The 13,051-nt window shown below is 39.8% G+C and overlaps 1 protein-coding gene across 1 annotated transcript in view; it reads right to left on the bottom strand.

The window, feature by feature from the left end:
• The window catches only part of traf3ip2b (TRAF3 interacting protein 2b), a 1,379,907-nt gene that overhangs the window by 704,288 nt on the left and 662,568 nt on the right, over positions 1 to 13,051 (bottom strand). The gene's annotated exons all lie outside the window — the stretch shown is intronic.

The following is a 13,051-nucleotide window of genomic DNA, read 5'->3' as shown; positions in this document are numbered from 1 at the left end:
AGCGAACAGGGAGATTTATCACCCACACCCGGACAGGGTAGCTCTCTGGGCCTGGCCCGTGAAAGGATGAACCTGAGCGCGTTAGGGCTTCCCCCATGCGTGGTGGCTACTATACAGAATGCCAGGGCCATTTCTACACAGTCCTTATATGGCTGTAAGTGGCAAGTGTTCGATGAGTGGTGTGATGGGGTCTCACTTCATATCAGTGTTCAGTCTCTGATGTTTTGTGTTTCCTCCAAGACCTTATGGATAAAGGCAGGTCCTTTTCCACTATTAAGGTCTATCTGGCAGCTATTTCTGCTTGTCATGTGGGCTTTGAGAGCTCAACGTTTGGGCAGCATCCTCTAATCCGCAGATTTATGAAGGGTGCCCGCCGCTTGTTGCCAGTCATCAGGGGAACGATCCCTAAAATGGGACCTCTCCTTTGTGCTGGAAGCTCTGTCTCAATTCCCTTTTGAGCCACTGGGGGATATTTCCCTGTCTTTTAAGACAGCTTTGCTCTTGGCCTTGGCGTCAGCCAAACGTGTCAGTGAGTTACATGCACTCTCGGTTCACCCCTCGTGCACTAAATTCTCTCTGGGCGGAAATAAGGTTTTCCTTAAGCCTAATCCAGCCTTCATGCCGAAATGTTTTCCTGCGCTCACATCGGGGGTAGTGGAGCTGTCCGCTTTTCACCCTCCGCCCTTTTCCTCCGCGGAGGATCAAAGGTTAAATGCTCTGTGTCCGGTCCGTGCGTTACAGACGTATTTGGCTAGGACCAGTGCATTTCGGAAGAGTGATCAACTCTTTGTTTCATGGGCTCCTCCCGATAAAAGGGATCCCCTATCTAAGCAACACCTTTCGCATTGGCTTGTGGACGCTATCATTTTGGCTTACGAATCAAAGGGAGTGCAACCTCCAGGGGACATCAGAGCTCATTCTACGAGGGGCTTAGCCGCCTCTTGGGCTCTGTTCAGGGGAGTATCACTGCAGGATATCTGCTCTGCTGCCGGTTGGGCTTCTCCCCATACGTTTGTGCGTTACTATAGGCTGGATGTTACCAAAACTCCGGTAGCACATTCGGTTTTGGAGGTGGGGTCTTCCTAACCCTGCCTTCTCTTGTGTGTGCCACACACATGGTTCATGCCGTGCTTGTACACCGCAGTTACGTGTGTGCGTCGGTGTGGCGGGTTCATGATTATGAGACGTGCACCGCCCTTTGGGGTGACTGGGGTGTCTTTTTCTGGCTAACAGAACCTCACTGTGAGTGTATTGGGCAATCGGGGAGCTGTCCATGTCTCTCCCATAGCTGGATCTCGAACACGAGATGATGAAAGAGAACAATAGATTACTGTCGTAACCCCGGTTCTCTGAAACATCGAGTGGAGAGATCCACCAGCCTTGCCCCGCTTGCTGCACGAGAAGCGAATATACTTACTGGAGTACAGTAGCGCGTGCAGGTAATTATATGCCGCAGGTAAGGGGCGGGGCGTTACCGGGCATTGGCTGCGCGCTCCTTTCTGTCTTGCCAGAATTGGATGCTTCTGCAGAGGTCAGGTACGGATGCCCTTCCCATAGGTGGATCTCTCCACTCGATGTTTCATAGAACCGGGTTTACGACAGTAACCTATTGTTTGAGTGTGTAACAAGACACGAAACAGAACTGAAAGGATTACACGCTTCAGAGTTAAAAATTATATAATCAGAATGTACAACATGAATACATTTTCCAAACCGTGTCTTTGTCTGACCCTGAATCATTATGGTACACTTATAATGAGTGTGTGACTATTTCAGACCGGTCAGGTAGGAACCGCTGCGGAGGAGCACCGTCCCTGCGTCACTCGCCATAGACATAAACAGAGAGAAGTAGATCCGGCTGCAATGTTCTCCCGCGAGACGCATGCAGTTCTGTTTATTAACCGCGAGAGCACAAAAAGTTACAGACTGCAGCTTTAAATACTCTAATTTGATTTATTTATTGTGCCAGTTCCGAAATTAATGAGAGATTGTGTCAAAAATGTCACCAAAATTAATACAAATTCTCACAAAATTCAAGCTATATTGTTGCAAAAAAAAGTACTTGTATGAGATCTGGATTTTTGTGACATTCCTAAACGTAATTTATGGAGGAGCGAGCCCATCTAATCTTCCAATCAACAGCCAGAGTATATAAGCAGCTGCTTACCGCTCCTCAGTCTCAGCTGTTCCAGCATCCCACCACCTCCCTAACTCCACCTTTATCTTAGGTACCTTGCCCTACATAATCATATCCTATATTTAGTCACTGTGGGTGGGGGTGTATCAGAGCTCGAGTTGAAGCTGCTTCATCCAGCCCCTCATCAGGTGACGGCAAGCCAAATAAGTTTTACCTTATATCTTTTTCATTTGATTGGTAATGTAACGGAGGCAGGGCCGGCGTTTGCTATAGGCGAGCTAGGCGGTTGCCTAGGGCGACAAATGTGTTGGGGGCGCCCTCTAGTGGCGCCCTTAAACTTACTTCCCATTAAGCATAGAAATAAAACAAGCGAAATAAAACATACTGTTTATTAAACATGATCATCCTTGGGCGCCCCCTCAGCCGCACGTTTAATTACTTAACCTGATTATTAGATTGAATTGATGGTGAGTATTGTCGAGCACAGGCGTTCAGGCGTTAGGTCAGGCAAGTGCTCATCAAAAATGAACCGGTCTAAACCCTCGAGTGCACAGGGACGGAAAAAGAGAAAGGCAGACGATCAAAAGAAAGCCCAGTATAGAGGTACGTCTTCTCATCTCAGCCATAAAGGTGTCAAACTAAATAAATTTACTTCGTATTATCGATATTATCAACTAATATTGGACGGCATTGGACGTTTCATTGCTGTCACTAAGCTATCACTAGCTAGCTAGTTATCTACATATTACTACGCATTTCACTGACAATAAGGAATAATCTCGCCTAGGGCAACCAAAGAGCTAGAGCCGGCCCTGAACGGAGGCCAGCTAGTAGTTTCTGTGCGAGTAAACCTCACTCCTCTGATCTCAAGAGACGTTCTAGCAACTGACGCTAGAGGTTGCAGCCTTTAGCCTCCTTGTTAGAGCGTCCGACTCTCATGCCGGCGGACCCGGAGTTCGAGTCCCGCTTGGAGCGGGCGGTTCGAACAGGAGGGGTTACAGTAACGTCTCTAGAAAGTGTCCTATTCTAATTATATTTATTAATTAAAAATAATGCATTTCTCAGGCGGTAATGTGGATCTTTATTCATTTAAGGAGTGCTGGTTTGGTCTTGACTCTGTCTCGCCCTGTTTTGGACTTGGTTTTGTTTTTGTCTGCAGTTGATAATACCTAGAATATCAAAATCAACTGCAGGCGGTCGATCCTTTTCCTATTTAGCACCGAAACTCTGGAATAGTCTTCCTAGCATTGTTCGGGAAGCAGACACACTCTGTCAGATTAAATCTAGACTAAAAACACATCTCTTTACTATGGCATACACATAAAACATTTTTAATTTATATTATTCAAAAAGCTGGGGGAAAAAGGTGGTGTCCAATAGTTGCTGGTCAGTTTGTGTGTAAATGTACGTTTTTTTGTTACCAACATTTTCCACTTCTGATGTCATTTCTAGCGAGAAATTACTAATGTAGTAATTTCATATTTGTTTAGTTCTCACCAAAGTTTTCTCTATTTTGCTGTAGATCATTAAACTGTTACACTGTCTAAGAAGTCTGTCCGAAATCAGTTTCGTGAGGTGCCTTCATGCACAAACGCTGCCTTACAAGCCATTGTCTTAACGAGTCACTGCCTAGGTTTTCGGACAGAGCCAATGAAAGTTGCCTGATTATATATGAGAGATGGTCGAATTGTAGTGTCATGACAAGACAGAAGCCCTCTGAAGCAGGGAAGATAAGGGATAAAGACAGAGGTAAAGTGATGTAGGCTAATGTTTACTAGCTATCTAATTGCATAGTAGTAAAATACTAATGTTCGCTAATTAATTCCAGTAATTTTTACCTTAAACTTTATGCAAGCAGCTCTTCTGGGTTCTCCAGAGGCCACAGACAGAGTGATTTTGATTTAAAAACCATATCCGTTTTTTACGCATGTAATATCACTTTTTTAATAGCCTATAATGTTTTTACTTTGCAGTTGTGCAGTTTTAAGGGGACATATGGCAATATTAAAATGTATTTGCTGACATTAGTAATGATATTTATATACAGATTTTTTTTTTTTTAAATGGCAACATTTAATGTAAAATTCACATTAAATATCTAAATTTCTCAGTTTAATTCATGGTGAAAACATGAATGTGCATAGTTTAGTGGAAGATTGCTGCCATCTACTGGAAAACAAACACATTTGCTAGTTCTCAGTAGTTTGTGCATGAATGCTAGATGCAGTTGCTCTTTGTGTTTTGGCTGCTGTAGGCGCTATTTTTTTAACTATCATCAGCCTTTTTAAAAATAAATAAATATATAATGAACATATAGAATGGGACTGGTCATCATATAAAACAACATATGAAACAAAACAAAAAAATATGAATGAATAAACATCAATGCATTACAAAAATAAAACAGAACCAGTATTTCCACAACCTTGACGCAAGGGGCGCCAAGTAAAATCTTGCTAGGGCAGCAAATTGGCCTAACCCTGATTTGGCCATTGATTTAAACCCCACTTTTTAACCTCGACTTGTATCTCTTTAACACTTTTTTTGCCTCAGTACATTCATTACATTCCAATCAGTTTCCAGTGAAGTGACGTGTGACGTCACTTAGAATTGATAGATCCGCGCTTACTGTGACGCCATCGTTCTAAAGTGTATTCTCTGTCAACTCTTCACGGACGACTCAGATAAGTCTAAACTTTACCTGCAATTCACATCGATTTATACCGACGATACTTTGAATACATTTCAGCCTTTACAGACATTTCGAAACCCTTCAATTGCCTTCAACGACTTTGGTTTACTCGTTTAACTCTTGAAGAAACCGCTCGTTGCTCGGCCACCGACCAACGGACCAAAAGAGAAGCCCATGTCGGGTTTAAGGAAGACGCGGGACCCGCCGAAACCGGATCAGGTTTGTAATGTTAACAAATGATTTTATAAAGATTAACTTGAAGTGACAACCATCAGTTAAAATTTAAAGTCTGTTATGAAGTATTTACATTGACGTTCAATGTGGATGAGCTTAAGGGAGCACACTGAGCTTTATTGGAACAGCAAACCGTTTTTTAATGAATAAATATTATTACATTTAAAAGGACAATTTCGCTAAATAAATAATCTAGGTCATGTATTAAGTTCATACATATTTTAATATGAACAGCTGTTATTGAGAATTAGGGCTGTCAAATAAAAATTCGAATTTACAACAACAACAAAAGCAAAATGCAAAAATTGCAAATGCAACAATGCAAAAACCGTGCATTCGAATTTCTGTATGTGCATGAATTTTGTATATCCACATATTGCGCAGCTGGCAAAGACATACTTGATCATACCTCAGCGAAAACGCTCAGCACTCGCTGCAGGTCAAGTTGACCATTTGGTGTTTTTCACCAACAATATGCAGATGTTTAGTGAGTGGGAATGGATTGTTTCTGAATGTCCGTTTGCTATTTTGTGTTCATCACGTTGTCTGTTGAAGTGTGTTTTCTCAGGTCACTGATGCACTTTTGTTAACTAATTTTCCTTACATGCTCATTAATGAAATTATATTTCATTTAATAACAATTGTTTGAAAATGTAATGCACTTTAAAAACTGAATGCCATTTAATTCCAATAAAAGACGCAATGATTGATTTGGTTTGCCTTTGCGCAACATTGGATATTATTATCATAGGATACAATACAGTACTTTCCCCCTCTAAAATGAAGTATTGCCTTTAGAATGCGAAGAGAATTCGAATTTTGATAATATTTAAGAAAGAATTTTGAAATTAGCTTTTCAGCCATTTTGACAGCCTTATTGAGAATATCTATGAAATTATACTTGATGTCACACTGAAGCTGTGATTTTCATAGTGCACCCTTTAAGCTGTTCTTTAAAAATTACAGCATTGTAAAACCACAGAACATCAATAAACTATAAATGTATAATATAATGGATTTAAAAGTACAAGCCAGTAATGCCTGTGAAGTAATACATTAGTGTAGCACCCAATCTTATACAGCTAGTAAGCTAACAATGTTCTGTAGCATCTGCGCTGTGTTGCTAAAACTATCTTTTGGATCGAACTGTAATTATTTCCCACAACCAGGTTCCAGGTTACAATATGCAAAAGTCTAAACATCAATCTCTTAATTTTGCAGTAAGAAGTTAGACTTATCCAAAATAAAGGCTTAAACATCTAAACAAATGCACAGTTCAGGGGCTACTCTTCTGGTGAAAGTTTTCAGACAGCTTTCAAAATCACAATCAAAAACACATCAATTGGTTAAGACATCAAGTAGGATGATAAATAATTTGTTCTTTTTATAATCTGAGCTCAAAGATGTAAGTGTGCTTAATGGGTACTTGAGCTTAATAGGTACGTCGTTTACCCTAGTATTTCACAGGCAGTGTATTTACGTGCATAATTATTTGTTTGGTCTTTTAGATTGACATGATTTTGCAGTCAACAGGAACTGTAGTGTTTATACTATATAGATATTAATCCAGTGGTCAAATGTTGTATGGCCTCTCCATTTTCTGTGTAATTAGTAACCTGACTACTAGCGGCTGGTCTGGATGTGCAATTCCACAAAAAAACTGAAATGTAAATATATGTAAGCGGTGGGAAAATGTAAAAGCAATCATTTTTGGTGTAATTTCTTTGATGATTACAGCACTGGTCATACCTTGAGTGGACAATGACATGTTATTGAGGCTAACTTTGGTTATCTCCTCTTCTTTAGGTGCTTCCAGCCAATGCTCCAGTGGTTGCACAGGGAATCGAGCCCCAGCAGAGCGGACGATTGTTAAACCTGCCCTCCGAGCCTCTGCACAAACTCAGCCTATGCACCTCTCAAATGAGTGTGAGTTCTTTTGCAATTATTTAAAGCACACAATAGATTAGAATCCCTGCCTGCCATCGGTAATACAGTCACAGATCATTTCATTCATTAGATAAGACATTTTAGTGAGAGATACATTGACTCCTTAGAAAGCTGATGTACTTACAAAATATGAAAAAAAGTATAGCACTTGAATGACAGTTTTTGTTTTTGTTTTCCAGCAAGAAAGAAAAATGCACATGCAGCGAAATCCTCTTAGTGTCAACGGTATCAGATTATTAATGTTTCATATGCATTTTAAAAAAGTTGATTTAAAGAGTGTACAACTGATGTGTTCAATTACATGATAAATATGGTAAACTCTTTTTTTCTGTCACCTTTGTCAGAGGCCATTGGAAAATATGGCAGATGTCTGACTGAGTTTGAGAAGACGGAGATTCTGGGATACGTAGTTATCTGGTTTGTCGGCCCGGAAGCTATGAAGACCCAAAACTATGATGACCCGAATGGCTATTATAGGATGGTATGTATTGTCATTCATGTTAAATAGCCCCTATTATGGATTTTTGAATGTTACCTTTCATGTGGTGTGTAACAGATAAATGAATGAAAACCACTGATCTATTAAATATATATAGAGCAGTGTATAGAAAGTTATTGTCTCTCAAAAGTAAGAGTCGACTAGTTTTTCAAACAAATCGCAAGCCGTTTCGTTGTAACATCACGATGAAACATTAGCATTATTGCCTGTCCACTTATTGCGCGCGCAGACACCAGGGAAAACTTGAACCGCCTCCAACACTGCACCGGATACTGGATAGCATCATGTCGAGAAGACGCTGTGCTCTACAATGTGTTTATAGGCAGAGGAATCACAGAGGAATTGAATACCGGAAGTGCGCGTCGAAATAGTGTATCGAATCTTCCGGTTTTGCATGTTTTCAATGTGCTGTGAACACCTAGCTGAACAAACGTCCCTTAAAATAAGCATCTGAAGGATGATTGTAAAATCCGGACATTTTCAGAGACAGGAGAAGAGATAAACTGATCATCACTGTGTACAGGATTTTCCAAACTCTGCTGAACTTGTAGTTTTTAAATCCAACATAAGCCGAGGGTCGTAAACATGTGTGATTATTTCACCACACGGTGTCAGTGCTCGTCTAAATAGTGGCCGGGATGAAGTGTGTGTGAGACCTGACGAATAAGATCTGAATGAACATATTTATTTATTTTTATTAAATATTTTAGTCATTATTCTGTCAATTTTCATTGACAATCATTTCACTGTATATGTAATTCACACATTTATGCCAAAATTCAGTTAACGAATTACTGTTTAAGATTAATGAAATGTAGCCTGGTCCTACCAGACTCTCTTACATTTCATTTGTACAGAGAGTCTGGCCGCTCTCCATTGACAAGCGTTAACTTCCTTGAAGGCGGGTTCTCTGTTGAAGTTTAAAACTATTGGATCTGCCAAGAGCCGCTCTGGATCTGCCATAACCAATCGCTAACGTTTAGTCGTGACGTATATCATGCGCCGTTCGCCTCTTTTTCTCACATGGAAGTCCGTAAAAATAAATGTGCAGCCACCTCAGTGATAAAACCTTGTGCATTCGGATTGTGATTTATTCACGGTGAGGGGAGAGTTTTGTGATCGGGAAAGCGCTGCTCACGTGGTCCGTTAAATGATTGCATACTGTAAATAAAATATCATATGCTTGTGTGATAAGAATAAATGCTGTCTTAAATAACGGCCCAATTCAAATGTTTACGTGCTTTTCTTCCTTTTATTTTTTGAGCGGTGATTAAATATATTGCTCTTTAAAATACTTGCCAGCATTTAAAGAAATAGAAGTCAAAAATGTATTTGAAATTCAATTAAAATCATACTTGTATATTAACCTAAGTAAAAATGAAAAAAACTATTAGCGTCACCGTGGCAACAAAACAAAAATAACAATATTACGGTCATATTAATGCAGAAGATTTGCTTTTTCAAACACATATAGTCCATAACTGAGATGCAGCTGTGAGCTTCTGTTTCTGGATGGTAAATGTGTCTTTTGTGTTGTTCACAGGTTGCTCATGACCACATTGCCTATCGATATGAGGTGCTTCAAGTGATGGGTGAAGGTGCATTTGGTCAGGTGCTCAGATGTCTGGACCACAAGACCACTGAGATTGTTGCAATTAAAATACTGCGCAACATGTAAGAGTCTGTTGCATTCCATAATTTAAATGTACAAATGATTTGTATTTGATTTTATGTACTTTGAACTAAATATGGTTTCATTTAAAATAGACTTGTAACACAAAACTGTTGCTGCTGTTTGGCTGGAACTCTTCAGGTTTAACCCAGTATGTCTTTGTTGTGTAGGAGAACAGATCAAATTGACATGACAGAGGTCAAGATTTTGGAGGCTCTGCGCAAGAAAGAAAAAGACACCAGCACCAGCACCGTCCAAATGAAAGATCACTTCATCTTTCGCCAACATCTCTGCATCACCTTCGAGATTATGGGGTGAGTGTGAATGAGAGGATAGATTTTAGCAGTTTCAAGTTGCAGCGATTTTTCGAAATACTAATGCATTGGTACATGTAGCAGAAACTCAGATCTTAATCAGTTTCTAAAGGACATGTGTGTTTTTATCTCTGCATAGATCAAATCTGGATAACATTCTCAATCAGCAACTCCGCCGGGGCTTTCCCAAGAAGCTGATCCATCATTATGCTCGCTCAATGCTGAAGTGTCTGCTGGTGCTTCACGATGAGAAGATCATTCATGCTGACCTCAAGCCTGTAAGTTAACTAACAATCAACATTGTCTTAACCCTTGTGCATCCTTAGGAACATTTTTGGCTTTTTCAGTTTTGTTTTTTTGATAACTTTGCCTGTGGTAATGCTAACTGCATAACATTTTGCCACAGGTGTGTATTTTATTGGAATTTTACCCGTTTCCTTTAAAAAAATTTTTTTGCACTAGGTACACAAAATACTTCCTCTTAGCATCATTTGGACAAAAATGTCCCCATTGCAATTTTCAATCCTATTGCCATTTAACTATAAAATGATGCTATCTTTGTGAATAGGCTTTTATTCTGTTGGCAAGGCTTCAAATTTTTAATTTTTACTATTTTTTACCAGATGTTGCCATTTTTTTAGCAAATACTCACTTTATTCCTGTTTTCTGTTTATGCGTATTATAAAGCCAATTTGATAAATTATGCAGCTGTAACTGTGTGGGTGTGTTGGTATGTATGTCAGAGTGGTGTGTGTGTATGTATGTAATAAAAAAATTGTGTGTGTGTGCTTGTAATGTTTGAGAGACAACAAAATCTTACTGAGAGCTAATTTTTTGAGATATCAACCTCACATTTGGAACACAGCTTGTTTAGATGGATGGCTTTGATAGCAGTTTTAGAGTTCAACATATTTCAAATATTTCAAAATATATATATTTTTTATAAAATATTATTCATAAAACGTTTTCATAAATATAAACCTCTATAACTTTTTTTGGTTTTTAAACTTTTTTGTCTTCTTTAAAATGAGACCAAACTTTAGTCTGTGCTCCCAAGATTATTTTTTTTATTACAGTTAAATTTTTGTCCTCTATGTGTAACTTTTTTTAATTGATGCACAAGGGTTAAGTATACAGATTTGTTTGTCTTTGGTCTGATGCACTGTTAGAAGATCTACAGTGAAATCATTTGTTCTATACTGCTTTTGCTCTGTATAGGAAAACATCCTGGCGATCGACAAAGAGCACTCTGACATCAAGGTGGCTGATTTTGGATTGAGCTGTTTTGAGGATGAGCAAGGTGAGTTAAGTTATAGAGGCTTTGAATGGGAGAGAGTTAAGTGTTTAAATATGTGCGAGATTTGGTTTTGTTTGAGATTATTCTTGCATTTTCATGACCCTCCCCTCTCTCTCTTCATCCATTGTAGTTTACAGCTACATGGGAACTCTATGTTACAGTGCACCTGAGTTGCTGATACGACATTCCTACGGCACTGCCATAGATATGTGGAGCTTTGGCTGTGTCCTAGCAGAGCTTCACACTGGGAGGTCCATCTTTACCGGCATAGATGATCTTGATCAGCTGTCCTGTATAATGGAGGTAAAGGCAGTGTATGAAAGTCTGCTTTCAGAAACATGAATATTCATTTAATGTCCGAGTTTATATTGATTGTGTTTTATTGTTTAGGTGCTTGGAATGCCTCCCAATGATGATGTAGAAAAATCTGAATTTTGGACTGCGTTCTTTGGTGAGCTCAAAACACACACATGATGTGATTTTTTTTCAGTTGTTTTTAGTCTGCTATATGTGCTGAACTAGTATTGTGTGTTTTGTTCTATTATAGCTCATGAGTGGAAACTCAAGACTGTAGTCAAACCCATATCTAGACCTCTGGCCAGTATTCTGGGGAACTCTGATAAAGACTTTTTGGATTTTGTGAGACGCTGCCTGACGTATGTTCATTTTGATTACTATACAAGATATTTGTTTATTTGTCTGATGAACGTAAATGTACTGACCATGTATTACTAACCTTTCCAGGTGGGACCCCAAGATGCGCATGACACCACAGGAAGCCATGCAGCATAAATGGATCATGGAGGGTCACAAGACTCCTGAGCAGCCGAAGGACAGAACTGGGCAACCATCTCAGGACCCAGGTCCCTCAAAGTACTCATAAGCCGAAGGACAGCACTGGGGAACCGTCTCATGACCATCTCAGGACTCGAGTTCTGAGATGTTTCCCAGTGCAGAATGAGTGTGAAAGGAGATGGTTCCCCAGTGCAGAATGAGTGTGAAAGGCTGGCACGTATTCAAAACCTGTACAATCCAAAGAAAATATCAAGCCTCAAGCCATCAGTGAAGCGCATACAATGAAGTGGTGACAAGGAGGGAGATGTTTATAGTGCTTTTATTATGTACTGTTGTACATCCAAAGTGCTCTAAAATCATATCAGGAGCCTCTCCTCACCCACCTGGATGACCTAGAGTCCAAACTACAAACACAAGAGCTTACGCCCCACTAGCCCAGGAGGTTGTCCAGGCGTGCTTTAAAACCACCTTCGAGATTTATGGGGTGAGTGTGAATGAGAGGATAGATTTTAACAGTTTCTAGTTGCAGCGATTTTTCGAAATACTAATGCATTGGTACATGTAGCAGAAACTCAGATCTTAATCAGTTTCTAAAGGACATGTGTGTTTTTATCTCTGCATAGATCAAATCTGGAGGACATTCTCAATCAGCAACTCCGCCGGGGCTTTCCCAAAAAGCTGATCCATCATTATGCTCGCTCAATGCTGAAGTGCCTGCTGGTGCTTCACGATGAGAAGATCATTCATGCTGACCTCAAGCCTGTAAGTTAACTAACAATCAACATTGTCTTAACCCTTCTGCATCCTTAGGAACATTTTTGGCTTTTTCAGTTTTGTTTTTTTGATAACTTTGCCTGTGGTAATGCTAACTGCATAACATTTTGCCACAGGTCTGTAATTTATTGGAATTTTACCCATTTCCTTTAAAAAAAAAAAAATGTTTCACTAGGTTATGCTATACTCCTGATCGATTGCTCCTGTCTCCTGTCTGTCTGTTTGCCTCCTGCCGGTCTGTAGCTCTGTACAACCTTGCTTGCGTTTGAATCTCTATTTTGATATATCTTCTTTGTTCTACTGCTAAATATAACTTACTCATCACCATACATTGTTTAAATATTATAGGCTTCTCCGTTGGCGAACAGGGCTTCACATGTGATAAATGTAAGGAGATAGTTAGGCTGACGGAGAAGATTTCAGAATTAGAAACACGCATCCATACTTTATCTGAGAGTAGTGAGGATGTAACAGCTTTAGATACTGATTTGGATGCGAATAGCTTAGTGAACTCTGTACATTCTTCGGTTCCGGCTGCAGGCCCCCCGCAGCAGGGAAACTGGGTGACAATGAGACGGCATAGTCGCAGATCAAAAAATCACTTTTCCATTCCGGTTAGAACATCAAACAGGTGCTCCCCTCTCAGTGAAGCACCCACTGAGTATCCTGTTGAAAGTGCCCTAGTCATTG

This window comes from Gobio gobio, assembly GCF_949357685.1.
Source record: "Gobio gobio genome assembly, chromosome: 19".
NCBI lineage: Eukaryota > Metazoa > Chordata > Actinopteri > Cypriniformes > Gobionidae > Gobio > Gobio gobio.
The sequence above is the reverse complement of the archived record's forward strand: the minus strand, read 5'-3'. Positions and strand labels throughout refer to the sequence as shown.